Source organism: Canis aureus, chromosome 4 (genome assembly GCF_053574225.1).
Source record: "Canis aureus isolate CA01 chromosome 4, VMU_Caureus_v.1.0, whole genome shotgun sequence".
NCBI classification, from domain to species: domain Eukaryota; kingdom Metazoa; phylum Chordata; class Mammalia; order Carnivora; family Canidae; genus Canis; species Canis aureus.
Window position 1 is genome coordinate 15,062,030 of NC_135614.1, and position 14,369 is coordinate 15,076,398.

Here is a 14,369-nt window from a genome sequence, read left to right on the forward strand (position 1 = left end):
ATTTGCTTAACTGGATTCCGTCCTGCCACCATACCCTTTGGTCCTTGCTTTTACAAAAGTGGTTTCACTTGAGATAAACCCATAATGCTTAAAAACATACTATCATTGCCTCTTAATATACTAATTTAAGGATAATATTCATTCGGATAAGTTGATTTGGAATGCTCATTGAAAAGGTATCCCTTTATATTGGGGTCACTTTTTTTGTACTTGTAGAGAAAACAATGATCTTTTATCAGGACAGGTTATTGTCTATTATTATGGCCAATGAATTTCCTAGTGATTCTTATTTGATACCATGGAACAAGAAAAAATGGAGAGAACTAAACAATGGCAAGGTTTTTGCTTTTCTACACATATTTTCCAAATGCCATACAAAGTTATCTGTTATTCTTTCATTCAATAAATATTGTTTAGGGATCCCTGGGTGGCGCAGCGGTTTAGCGCCTGTCTTTGGCCCAGGGCGCGATCCTGGAGACCCGGGATCGAGTCCCACATCGGGCTCCCGGGTGCATGGAGCCTGCTCCTCCCTCTGCCTGTGTCTCTGCCTCTCTCTCTCTCTCTCTGTGTGTGTGACTATCATGAATAAATAAAAATTTAAAAAAAATTATAAAAAAATAAATAAATATTGTTTATATTTCTTATATATAAGGCTTGTGTGGCACTGGACGGATTCATTTTCAGCCCATTGTATAGATGTTTGATATGATTCTCTCAGTCTGATTTTCCATGACATACTCACAATAGCTTAGAAAACAGGGAGAATTTTTCAATATATCTTCAGAAATTGTGCATTTATAAAAATTAAATAAAATAAAATGGCAATGTCTGGACATACTCTGCCATTTAGCAAAAAGAAATTCAGCATCTTAAAAGAAAAATACTCTTTGAGATAGCAAAATACAATAGCTTTTCATTGATATATTTTAGGAAATGATATCTTTGGTTGGAAATGGTTCAGAAATTGGGAAATGCCACCAGAGATTCTTTCAGTCAATTTAGAAGAGATAAACAGAATGATGCAGTAGGCAAAAGACAGGTGTTAGAACCTGAAAGGCCAGGATCAAGCTTTTTATCCATCATTTTCTACTATGTCCTTGGATAAGCCTCTTAATCTCTCAATTTTCCTATCTATAAAATGAGAGTGATACTATCTCCATCCCAGAGCTCTGGAGCAGTAGTTGAAGCATAGCTTTGGAGGTTCCAGTGGTATTTTTCTCACAAACAGCAGCATTTGATGGAAGTCTGTCTTCAAATCCTACTATTTTCCTCCCTGATAAGTCAACACTCACTTACGCACTAACCAATGTGTGCCTGGAAACTCCAGCAAGTGAACTGTCCCTATGATATTTGAATTTCATACGTAATGAATAAAACCATCTTAGTACTCAGTCCTTTGCTATGTCAGGCCATTGGTAGAGCTTTGACAATATTTCTTCCTTGTGTAGGTGATCCAGTGTTTATTTATATTAACAGTAATTCTTTCATAAGCACCTCATCCTTAACAGTCTTATAACTGTGCACATATACTCAACTATGGGAAGGCTGTGACTTGGACACATGACATATGCTGAAATTAATGTAAGGCATTATTGTGAGACATCAGTCACTTGAAAGTCCATTTATGTAACATCTCTGCTAGTCTCTTGTGCTAATAAGTGTTCTTGGCATATTTAATAACACCCTTTACAAGGAAGCAAAAAGAGAGCTCTGTACACTGAACTGATGAACTGACATACTCATATTCTTCCTATTATTTTGTGGCCTTTGACTCTTAAGGAAGGCTTGTTCTTTGACAAAAAGCATGGTTTTACAGAGATAAGAAGGCTTAAATGCTGGTGTGGTTTCATTATTTATTCATCTTTAGGAGACCTTGTTCTCTCATTCTATAATTTAGGATGCATAGTCTGTTTCTTTCTTGAAGTCAAGAAATAGGTTGATGCCGTTACCACAGGATTCTCAGTTCCAAGGTAAAAATATGAACCTCTCCTCTCCACAGGAAATGTTTTTGGCAGTTTGAAGGACAGACCTAACCTAGGTTCTGTGGCTGAGGTCTTCTCCAAAATTTTCTGACTCCAATTCAGATTCTAATTCCTTCTGTAGCAAAGACTAGTAACCAATATGATGTTCTCATATGACATACACCTATACTACTTTACTTGCACTGCTCTGTGGTAAAGGATGGCCATGTGACTGAGTTCTATGGAATAGATTGTGGGAAGAAGTGCTGTACATGAGTCCTAAGTTCTTTCTTTTTACCATGAGAATACAGAAGATGACTTACGGCCCCACGAATATGTTGGAGGCATAAGATACAAGAATTCTGGGCCCTTAAATTACCACACTCTTTGTCACATGAGTTATAAATCAACTTCTTTTGTACATCCATTGAGATTTGGGGGGATGGTCCAGCAGTCTCCAAGGACTGAAATGTCATCCAGATGCACAGTGGTTTCACTTACTCAATCCAGATTCCAAATGGGATCTGACTTTTATGATCTGAATCCAACTATCACTGTTCCCTTTTCTTCTTTCAGTCTTTAGTGATTACATTTACATTTCCCAGAATGTGTTCCATGGAACTCTAATATCCAAGAATATCAATAGATATTACATTTGATAACATTGGCTCAAACAGACTAACTTGTTCATTTACTGTGGGACCTCTCAATGTCTTTACATTTTTGAGTCTCAAGGAGAGACTACAAGTAATATTTTTCAAGCTTATTTAGGAATTATATCACATCCCATCTTTCTTTTATTAACTTCTTATGAAGTATACTTTAAGATAATTTTAGACAATTAGATTCATGATATGGCTCTTTCTACATAAGTTTTCCTGCCTCTGCAATATTCTATTACATCTCACTGTGGTGGGTATTCACGCTATTTGACATATGGGAAGAAGCACAGATAGACAGTTGGCACCCAAATTGTATAGCAATATCTTTAAAAATCACCAGTAGAAAAAGTACTTACCATGTGTGTTAGTAAGATGATGAAAGGATGCTCCTTTGTTTCTTAAAGCTAACACCTAAGCTAAGGTATCTCTCTCTCTGATTAGTCTTCATTTCTGCAATTCCCTTGGTACTCTTTATAGGCTCTTAGGTATCTAACCTGAATAAAAAGCAGTAAATTTTTGTGGAGAGGCAAGAATTATTTACCTTATGTTTTAGTTGGGACAAATTGCTGTGACTGATTCATTGCCACGCCACCAATCAAGCTTTAGGGCAACAGGACACAGCATAGAGAAGCTTCAATTGCAGGTAGGAGTAAGAAGGGAATGCAGAGTGAAGTCTACTATTACTTTGGTGTGAGGTCCAGGTAACCAGGAGAGAGGCAGGCTACGAATGTAGACATATTAAAGTTGTTTCATTATTTAGTAATTATGTCTGAGTAAGTCGTTTAACTTCCTTAAGTTTTAGTTTTCCATTTGTGAAAGAAAGTAAATAAAACTATCTTACCCCAAAGAATTTTGAGAATTAAATGGGAAAATACATACTTAACATTAACTGTTATTTTTGTTATTACTAATTCGGTCCTCTGAATAGTACACCAAAAATAAGGCTGTTAGTTATTTACCAGTGAATCATATACCTTTGTCAAACAAAGGAGATTCAAGGGTACATTGTTAAGAGAAAAAAGTGAATTATTTGTCATTGGCATTCAATCTTTCATGCCACTCAAAAATTGTGCTCTAAACATCTTCACTTGTAATGTATCATATCATTCAAAAGAAAGAATAGAATTCTTTCCCTTACCTAGAAAAGTGATGGATCTTTTGATTGATATACTTGTGTAACGTCTTCAATTTGGAGTGATTCAAATTTGACCATGTCTCTTTGGAGTTTAGGAAAGCTAAGTATCACTTACATTGTACTTCCCAGGTTTTTGTTATTAGTCAATATTTAATTCAATGAAATGTTACCCCATCAGTGATCTTTGAAACAAGACACTCCCAAACTGGGATTCAGAATTGTTCTTTAAAAATTCATCCCTTCACTTATTGTTAGCACAGCTGTTGTGTTCCATCAAGGAGTTCCTGGTGAGTACATTTTCTTTGTGAGGCTGATTTGTCTTCTTTTTTACCTCTACTTTAAAGTTATTAGGAAAAGAATCTAGCTGACATTCACCCCTGATACACAGATACACTGAGATTTTAAAAAAATCCTTTTGGGACAAAGGTGTGGATGAAAATGTCTCTCTAGACAATTTGGTGAAAAGTAGGATTATTTTTATTGATGTGTCAAATAGAAGGCCATTTTTAATTAATTAATTAGTCTATTTATTTATTATTAATTTATTTTTCCAACCATTCCTCTGTTGTTATATATTCATTTAAACATCATCAACAAATACTAAGCACCTAGCACATAAAAGGCTCACTGTTTAAACTCAAGTTTTTTGTTTTACTGTTTAAGGTGTTTAAAATGTAGATCTACTGTCTGGTTGGGGAGTTAAAACAGAGATTCAAACATAGAGGCAATGTATAAAAACCAGAACAGTTATTACATAACCAAAATAATACTTAACATTTATTGAGTACCTATTATGTCCCAAGCACTTTATTGTGATTTGCAATTATTAGTTTATTTGATCCTCACAATCTTTACATCTATCTTGTAGATGGAGGAATCAAAGTATATAGATTTAGTGACTTATCTAGCAATTTAACGTTAGAAATATTGCAAACAGGATTTAAACCAGTCTTCCCTCTGAATCTTCTTAACCACCACATCACACATATAATAAATGTATTATTATTATTTTAAAGATTTTATTTATTTATTCATGAGAAAGAGAGAGAGAGAGAGACAGAGACAGAGAGAGACAGAGAGAGAGAGGGAGGCAGAGACACATTCAGAGGGAAAAGCAGACTCCTTGCAGAGAGCCTGACGTGGGACTGGATCCCAGGTCTCCAGGATCAGGCTCTGGGCTAAAGGCAGCACTAAACCGCTGAGGTATCTGGGCTGCCCTAAATGTATTATTATTATATACTTAATAGATAGCATACATGAAAGACTTACTTATATCCAGAAGGATAGGCTTCATATCCACATAGGCTTCATATGTGTCATACACACACACACACATATATATAAAATCAACTATTTAAAAAGTGTTTTTTAGAACAGTTTAAGTTTATAAAAAAATTACCAGAAAGTACAGAGAGCTCCCTTGTATCTCCTCTTCATCCTCCTCCCACTCCACAGTTTTTTCTATTATTAGTATTTTACAGTAGTGTGATACATTTGTTACAACTGAACAAAATATGCATTATTTTTTAACTAAAGCCACCATTTACTTAGTGCTCACTCTGTTATACGTTCTATGGGTTTTGACAAATGTATGTCACATATCCACTGTTAGAGTATTATACAGAACAGTCTCACTGCCCTAAAATCCCCCAATGTTCCACCTTTTCATCCCTCTCTTTTTTGTTTCTCCAAAATCCTGGCAACTACTGATATTTTTACTGTCTTTTTACTATTTAGCCATTTTCCAGAATGCCATATAATTCATATATGACACATAGAGTTTATAGCCTTTTCTGATGTCTTTTTTCACTTACTAATACGCATTTAAGATTCTTTTATGCATCTCCATAGCTTGATAGCTTCCTTATTTTTATTGCTGAATAACATTCCATTGTATAGATGTACCCGAGTTTGTTCATCCATTCACCTATTGAAAGTCATCCTTGGTGCTTCCACATTTTGATGGTTATGAGTAAAGCTATAGGAACATCCACACGTAAGTTCTTGTGTGGACATGTTTTCATATAATTTGGATAAATACCAAGAAGCATGATTGTTGAGTTGTGTGGTGAGACTATGTTTAACTTTGTAAGAAACTACTAAACTGTCTTCCAAAGTGGCTGTGCCCTGTTTCATTCTCATTAACAAGAAGTGAGAGTTCTTGTACTCCACATCCTCACCAATGTTTGGGATTATCAGTGTTTTGGATTTTTGCTATTCTAATAGGTGTGGAGCATCTTTTTGTATGCTTACTTGCCATCTATGTATCTTTCCCGGTAATATATCTGTTCAGATATTTTGCTAATTTTTAAATTATTTTTGTTTTCTTACTTTAAGTTTTAAGAGTTCTTTGTATATTTTGAATAGTAGTCCTTTATCAGATAGATGTGTTGCAGACATTTTCTGCCAGTCTGTGGCTTGTCTGTTCTAAGTCTTAAAAGTACCTTTCAAAGAGCAGAAGTCTTAAATTTAATAAAGTTCAACATATCAATGATTTCTGTCATGGATCAGGCCCTGTTGTATCTAAAAAAGTCATCTCCATCTCAAGATCATCTAAATTTTTCCTGTATTATCTTCTAGGTGATTTATAATGTTGTAATTTACATTTAGGCCTATGATATATGTTGAATTCATTTTTTTGTGAGAGATATAGTCTAAATTATTATTTTTTGCATGTAAATGTTCAGTCATTCCACACCAAGTGTTGAAAAGACTACCTTTCTTCATTGCATTGCTTTTGCTTCTTTGTCAAAGATTAGTTGGCTATCTTTGTGTGTGTCTAATTTTGGGCTCTCCATTCTGTTTTATTGTATATTGTTTGTTCTTTCACCAATATCACACTGTTTGATTATTGTAGCTTTATAGTAAATCTTGAAGTCAGGTAATATCAGTCCTCTGACTTTAATCTTCTTCAATATTATGTTTGTTATACTCAGTATTTTGCCTTTCCATATAAGCTTTTGAATCAGTTTGTTGATAGTCATGAAATAAATTCCTGGAATTTGATTGCGATTGCCTTGAATCTATAGGTCAAGACTCATACCTTAGCAATATTGAGTCTTCCTACCCATAAACATGATGTCTCTGTCTCCCTCTACACTTCTCTCTCTTTTTATATTTTTTCTTCAATTTCTTCATCTGAATTGTGTTACTTTTATAGTTTTATACACACATATATGCTACTTACACTGCATAGATCCTAAAAAATATAAAATTATATGACATTAAAAGTCAGCTAATCCAATCCGTTATTTAAAAACATGAGGAAACAGAACCCCAGAACAGAAATGAGATTTAGACAGTCATCAACTGTTTAGTAACAGAGGCAGGACTAGTGCTCAAGTTTTTTGATGTGCAGACCTCTAGAAGGGTTGGGGGGTGGTGGGGAGAGTTAATTTTTATAGTAATATCTTGTAGATCCTTGTATTAGTTCCCTATTTCTGCCTAACAAATTACTTCAAAATTTAACAATTTAAAACATTTATTAACTCACAGTTTCTGTGGGCCAAGAATCTGAACATGGCTTAGCTGGGTGCCTTTGTTCAAGATCTCTTACGAGTTTCCAGTAATATGTGGTCTCATCTGAGGAATCAAATACAGGAAGATCTACTTCTAAGCTCATTTATATGTCTGTTGGTCAGCCCCAGGTCCTTGCCACATGCTGCTCCAAAGGACTCCTAACTTCCTCTAGGGTAAGTGACCAGAGACAGAGAAAGAGGGAAAATAGAAGACAGAAGATACAGTTTCATAACCTCAAACATGACATCTTGTCACTCTACCATATTCCATTCTTAGAAGTGGGTGACTAAACCAGCACCCACATTCAAGGGAGGGGATTCCACAAACATCTGAATATCAGGAGATGGGAATTACCAGGGGCCATCTTCAAGGCTTCTAATTCTGGCATCAGTCTTTTGGGGCAAAGTGTTCAGGACATAGGGGGAATTGATGGTGGAATTAGTTTCTGCTAGCATCCTTTCTTTACTCAGAGAGGAAAGGGGCTATTGATCATAAAAGGAATGGAGACTTACTCCTTTGCATAATAAGACACTTTGATCTTCTATAAAATTATCACCAATCTCTAATCTTAGTACATAGCAACATAATCAAAATTATTCTCTCCACATCTAGCTCTCCTACCTGGTGACTTTTTTGAGGGAAAAAGAACCTGCCCAAGATGAAAGAAGACTTAACATTAAAAAATTATTTATTTATGTTTTTAGAGAAAGAGTAAGCGGGAAGAGAGAGAAAGAGAATCTCAAACACACTCTATGCCCAGCATGGAGCTCCATGCAGGGCTCAATCTCATGACCCTGAGATCACGACCTGAGCCAAAATCAAGAGTCAGATACCCAATTGAGCCACTCAGGCAACCTGCCTTAAAAATTTTAAAGACCTTACATCTGAGATGGTTCTCTGATGCATTTTTTCACATGGTTCTTAGAACATATCTATACAGAGAATATGTGAATATCATACTGAATAAAACTAAATTAGGAACACCATAAAAAACACAGGTATGTGTTTATCTTTTTTGTCTCTTTAAAAAATAATCTGATGTTATTTAAAAACAGCCACATGAGCTATGCAATCCTGTTATTTTATGTAAGAAAGAGAGATCTGAATATTTGCTCATATTATGCATCTACAGTTTTGATTCCCTACCTTGATTACCTGGAAGTGTAATTAGGTCCAAGTAATGGTATGTACCTCTGAACCAAACAACAGAAATAAAAAGAAAGCCTGAGGGAGAAGGAGAAACCTTCATGTGACTCTATCTCATAACTGGACAGCCTTTCTTAGTTCACTAACTGTGAAAAGATTCCCTTTCATAGAGAGTGCTGGAGGAGAGAGGAAAATGTAATTTTACTCAGAGCTTAGAATAAGATCTGTGAATCTCTAAAACTGATGAAGATATTAGATTCTGAAAGAACTACAACTTAAAAGCTTCAGGCTTTTCTCTTATTCTCTTTTTATATAGTTTGTGGGCATAAAGTCATTATGTAAATGTTCTTTTCACTGAAGGACCACTTTGATAAACCTTAAAGTTTTTCAGAGATAAAGCAAAATTTGAAAATAGAAAAATTCAAGACAATGTGGACCCCAAAGCTGAATAGTTCTCCCTAATAATAGAAAAAAGCTGTTTCTATTTTAGCTAACATCCCATCTGATCATATTATGCTTTCCTTAAGAAGAAAATATATTTTCATGTTAAGATTTAGATTGATTCATCTCGAAAATATTGATCATACTTGGAAGATGAGTATGAGTTCTTGTCCTATAAAGTGGACAGAGGTCAAAAAGAAATATGCAGAAGATTGAAAGTAAAAAAAAAAAAAAAAAAAAAAAAAGAAGATTGAAAGTATGATTGGTGGGATCCTGAAAGGGATTGTATTGACTTTGTTATAGAAGTGCAACATGCAGTATTTTACAGAATAAAGAAACCAGACTTTGGAAAGTATATTGATGTTGTCTATTGTGCTAATGTCAAGAGATTAGAAGATGCAGATATTAGGACCAAATTTCTGTGGGATCCAGTGAAGATTGTCCTGAAATGAATGGACTCTTCTGTTGTCAGTCACTCCTGGAAGAAAGGCTGCCTTCTCATGAGGGAGTAAAATGGTCCAGATATATCTAGATATACCCCCTCATTATTTTTAAATGTAAATATTAAATATTTAATATGTAAATACTAAACAACACAGTACTGCATAAGCAATGGGCCAAATAAGAAATTAAATGAAAAATCAAAATATGTCTCAAAACAACTGAAAAAGAAAAGAACATTACAAAACTATGGCATGCATCAAAGTAGATGTTAGAGTGAAAATTATGCTATAAATACTTGTATTAAGAAAAAAAGCAACATTACATCACTAGGAATTAGAAGTAGAAGAAACAGCTAAAAATTAGTAGAGGAAGTAAATAACAAAAAAATCAATAGAGACCAGAATAAATCACAATATAATATTGAAAGTAATCACCAGTTTTTCCAAAAACGTATAAAGTTGGCAATTCTTTAACTATATTAACAACAACAACAAAAAGGACTCAAAAACCAAAATGGGAAATGGAAGAGAAAATAATACAATAGGTACCACGGAAATACTTTGTGTGATAACAGATTACTAGAAACAATCATATAATAATAAATCAGATAACAGGAAAAAAACCCAGATAATTCCTGAAAACATCCAAATTACCATGATTGAATCATGACTGTTGAATCTAAAAAATAGGGAAATCTTCTTAGAAATAGGAAATCTTCTTAGTCCAATAGCAATCATGAAAGTTGAATTAGGAATAAAAAATCTCCCAGCACGGAAAACCCCAAGAAGACATGGATTCATTGGTGAATTCTACCAAACATTTAAATAAATAATTAATGATAGTCTTTATAAAACTCTTACAAATAATGGAATAGATGGAACACATTCAAAATCATTCCATGAAGCCAGGATTACCCTGATACCAAAGCAGGATAAAAATGATACGAGAACAAAAAAAGTCTAGTTTGTCTAAATTAAATATTGCTACTCTCTCTCTCTTTTGACATCCATTCACATGATAAATGTTTCTTCATCACCACACTTTCAATCTGCAGATGTCTTTAGGTCTAAAATGAGTCTCCTGTAGGCAGCATATAGATGGGTCTTGTTTTTTTTTTTTTTTTTTAAATCCATTGTGATACGCTATGCCTTTTGATTGGAACATATAGTCTATTTACATTCAAAGTAATTATTGATACGTGTGTATTTATTGCCATTTTTATTGCTTGTTTTGTTATTGTTTCTGGAGATTCTCTAATGCTTTCTTGTCTTTGTCATTGTTGGTCTCTCCTTTGCACCAAAGAGTACCCTTTAATATTTCTTGCAGGGCTGGTTTAGTGGTCATGAACTCCTTTAGTTTTTATTTGTCTGGGAAACTCTCTCTCCTTCTATTTTGAATGATAGCCTTGCTGATAGAGTATTCTTGGCTGCAGAATTTTTCCATTCAGCAATTGAAATATATCATGCCACTTTCTTCTCACCTGCCAAGTTTCTGTTGAGAAATCTCCAGCTAGCTTTGTGGGTTTCCCTTATAAGTTAAGGACTTCTCTTGCCTTGTTGCTTTTAAGATTTTTTTCTTTACCACTATATTTTGCAAATTTAATTATAATATGTCTTGGTGTTGGCCTGCTTTTGTTGATTTTGATGGGAGTTCTTTGTGCCTATGGGATCTGGAAGTCTGCTTCCTTCCCCAGATAACGGAAGTTTTCTGCTCTCATTTCTTGAAAGAAATTTTCTGCCCTTTTTTCTCTCTCTTCTTCTGAGTATTATGAATGTCATTACATTTGATGGAGTCACTGAGTTCCCTAAGTCTGGTCTTGTGTTGAATATTCTACTTTCTCTCATTCATTTAGCCTCATTATTTTCCATTATTTTTTCTTCGAGGTCAGTAATTATTCCTCTGCTTCTTCTAGCCTGCTGTTCATTGAATCAAGCTTGTTTCCAATCTCATTTATTGCATTCTTCATCTCTGATTGGTTCTTTTTAAACTCTTTTATCTCTGTTCTAAGGGTCTCCTTTATGTCTTCTATTATTTTTTCAAACCCAGTGAATATTCTTTTTTAGGCAGAGGCAGAAGCAGGCTCCATGCAGGGAGCCCAATGTAGGACTTGACCCGAACTCCAGGATTAAGCCCTGGGCCAAAGGCAGGCACTTAACTACTGAGCCCCCAAGGTGTCCCAAGCCCAGTGAATATTCTTTATTATTTTAAATTCTCCATCAGGCATATTACTTAATCTGTTTCTTTTAGATCTCTGGCTGTAAGCTCGTCTTGTTCTTTCATTTAGGATAAATTCCTTCATCTTGGCATTTTGTCTAAGTCTCTGCCTACTTCTGTGTATTAGAAAAGCCACTTATGTTTCCTGTTCCTGAACATAATAGCCTCATGAAGAAGAAGCCATGTAATGCCTAGGGCCTGGAGCTTCAGGGACTGTCTTGATGTTTGTTGCATGCAATCTGCTATTTTCTTTCAGCAGCTCTATCCTTCAGGCCAGTCATCTGCAGAGGTTCTCCTTCCTGCTATGAGCAGTGTTTGGTCCCTGACCTGAGTGTGGTGAGTTTAACTAAGCATGCTCTGGTCTGCTTGTGAAATGAGACCTGGAACCAACTCCACCAGAATTGAGGCCCTGCAGAGCTCTCTGGTTGGGAAATGTGGTGTGGGCATGGTTTTGTGTTAGTTTTCTGGGGGAAGGGCCCATCAAGCTGGGACTGAGGCAAGTTTGATTGAGAAGGGCAGTCTCACCAGAGCAAAGGGGGGCACAGCTTGGTGTAAACATATTAGGGAGCCTGTGTCAGTGCTGGGCTGTGTCTCACAATTGGCTCTGTGTTCATGCTGAGGGTTGGGGAAGGGAAATGACACTGGCAAGCTCTTTTGTTCCAGGGAGGCATCTTGGGGAATGCTGCATCTCAGGAACACACTCTGAGAAGAGCAAATAATCTCTCCATTGTGTGCCTCAGGCATTCTTCAGATCACTGTTTCCATGCTGTTTGCCTTCTATGTTTTTGTTTTCTTTGTTTTTTTTGTTTTTGTTTTTGTTTTTGTTTTTTAACCTTCCCTCCAGGAGCAGAGTTTCCCCCTGTGATCTACCCCAGTCAAGCCTGCTGACCTTTAAAACTCTAGGCTTTAATCCCCACTGGTTGCAAGAACTCATGAAATTCAGCTCTTCTTATTTCCCAAGACAACATCTTGGGAAATGTTCTCCTTGTGCATCTCTCTCTCTCTCTCTCTCTCTGTGTGTGTTTGTGTGTGTGTGGTCACATCTCCATCCCCTCTACAGCACCCACAATCCATTTCACCCTTAAACCATGTCTCCACACCTCCTACCTTCCTTGATGTGAACTCTTCTCTTCCTTTAGTTGTGGAGTTTGTTCTTTCAATCTTCAAGTTGATTACTGCAGTATTTAGGATGATTTGATAGTTATCTAGCTATGTTCATGGGACTCTGCCACTCTGTTTCACCTTGTACCTTTTATTGTTAATAATTAGAAAGCTGGACAAAATATATGACACAATTGTTTTCAGATATCAAACACAATGCAGGACTGTGATTTTTGAAAGAAGATGAACAAATGAAGTAAATGGTACAATTGCCCTGGTTCTATGCCTGAAAACATTTTCAAGTTGTGGCACAGGGAGTAGAAATCCAAACAGCTCAGCAGTCTTGTTGAGTTGGATACTCAGAGATTGGAGTTAAGAAAGGCTGGCATGACTAGAATTCATGAGAGATATATGCAGGGAAATAGCCCCAGAAGTATGCTTATGTCTGTCATTGAGACCTTGACTGAACAACCACCTGCATGTGCAAGAGTAACATTCATGAAGCAGGACAAAAAATAACTTCTGAGGAAAAAACAGTTTCTGCATAGGGGTGGGAGTTGTCAGCCAAATAACTCTCAGAATTTACACAGGACTTGGAATCTTTTAAATCCCAAACTATGATAGAGAAACCTATATGAATACAAAGAACATTCATTAAAGGTTTATAAAGAGAAAACTAGTCTAGGCTCATGATCAAAAAGCTTAAAAACAAAACTTGAAAGGATGAAACTAATGTGCAAATTATTTAAATATCTTCAGGAACCAAATTCAACATTCATTAAAGAAATATAACAGACTTTAGCATTCCAAAAAAATAAAATCACAATGTCCAGGAATCAATAGAAAAATTTTTCAGCATGACAAGAATTAGAAAAGTTTAGTACATAACCAGGATAAAAATAAGTGAGGATATATCCAGTTTCTTATCTGACAGGTAAAGAGCTTGGAAGCTATCACTCTTATTCTCACAACAAAGCCAAGCAAACTGAAAATTTTCCAAACTTGATGATATATACCAAACCGTAGATCCAGGAAGTTAGGAGAACATCAAGCAGGACAAATATTTAAAAAAAAAAGAAAACTTGGATATATCATATCTAATCTCAGAAAACCAAAGAAAAATGAAAATCTTGAAAGAATCCAGAGGAAATAATTCATTACCTGTAGAGAAGCAAAAATAATAATTATGTCAGATTTCTCTTCAGCAATCAAAAAAGCAACAGAAGTACAGAATGAAATACAGCGTTGGATGAAAAAAAAATCAAATGATACAAGAATGTTATATCCAGTGAAATTATTCTTTAAAAGTAAAGGAGAAATAAAACTTTTTCAGACAAGCCGAAATTGAGGGAAATCCAAGATCTCCCTTACTAGAAATGTTAAAAGAAATTCTTCAGAAGGAAGGCAAGTACTATATATAGGTCAGAAATTTGGATCTATATAAAGAAAAGAAAAGTGTTGGGAAAAAAGTAAAATAAAATCTTATATTTTTCTTATTTTTAATTGACCTAACAAATAATGGTTTGTTCAAATAATGATAGCAACAATATGTTTAGTGATTATAGCTTATAGATAAGTGAAGTGGGTGATGACAATGTTATAAAGGAGGAATTATATATACTCTGTTATAAGGCAATTATACTACCCATAAAATAGTAGTATTATTTGAAAGGAGACTTTCATTAATTGCAAATGTACACTGCAAATTCAACATCAGCCACTAAAAAAAAAAAAAAAAAAAAAGGG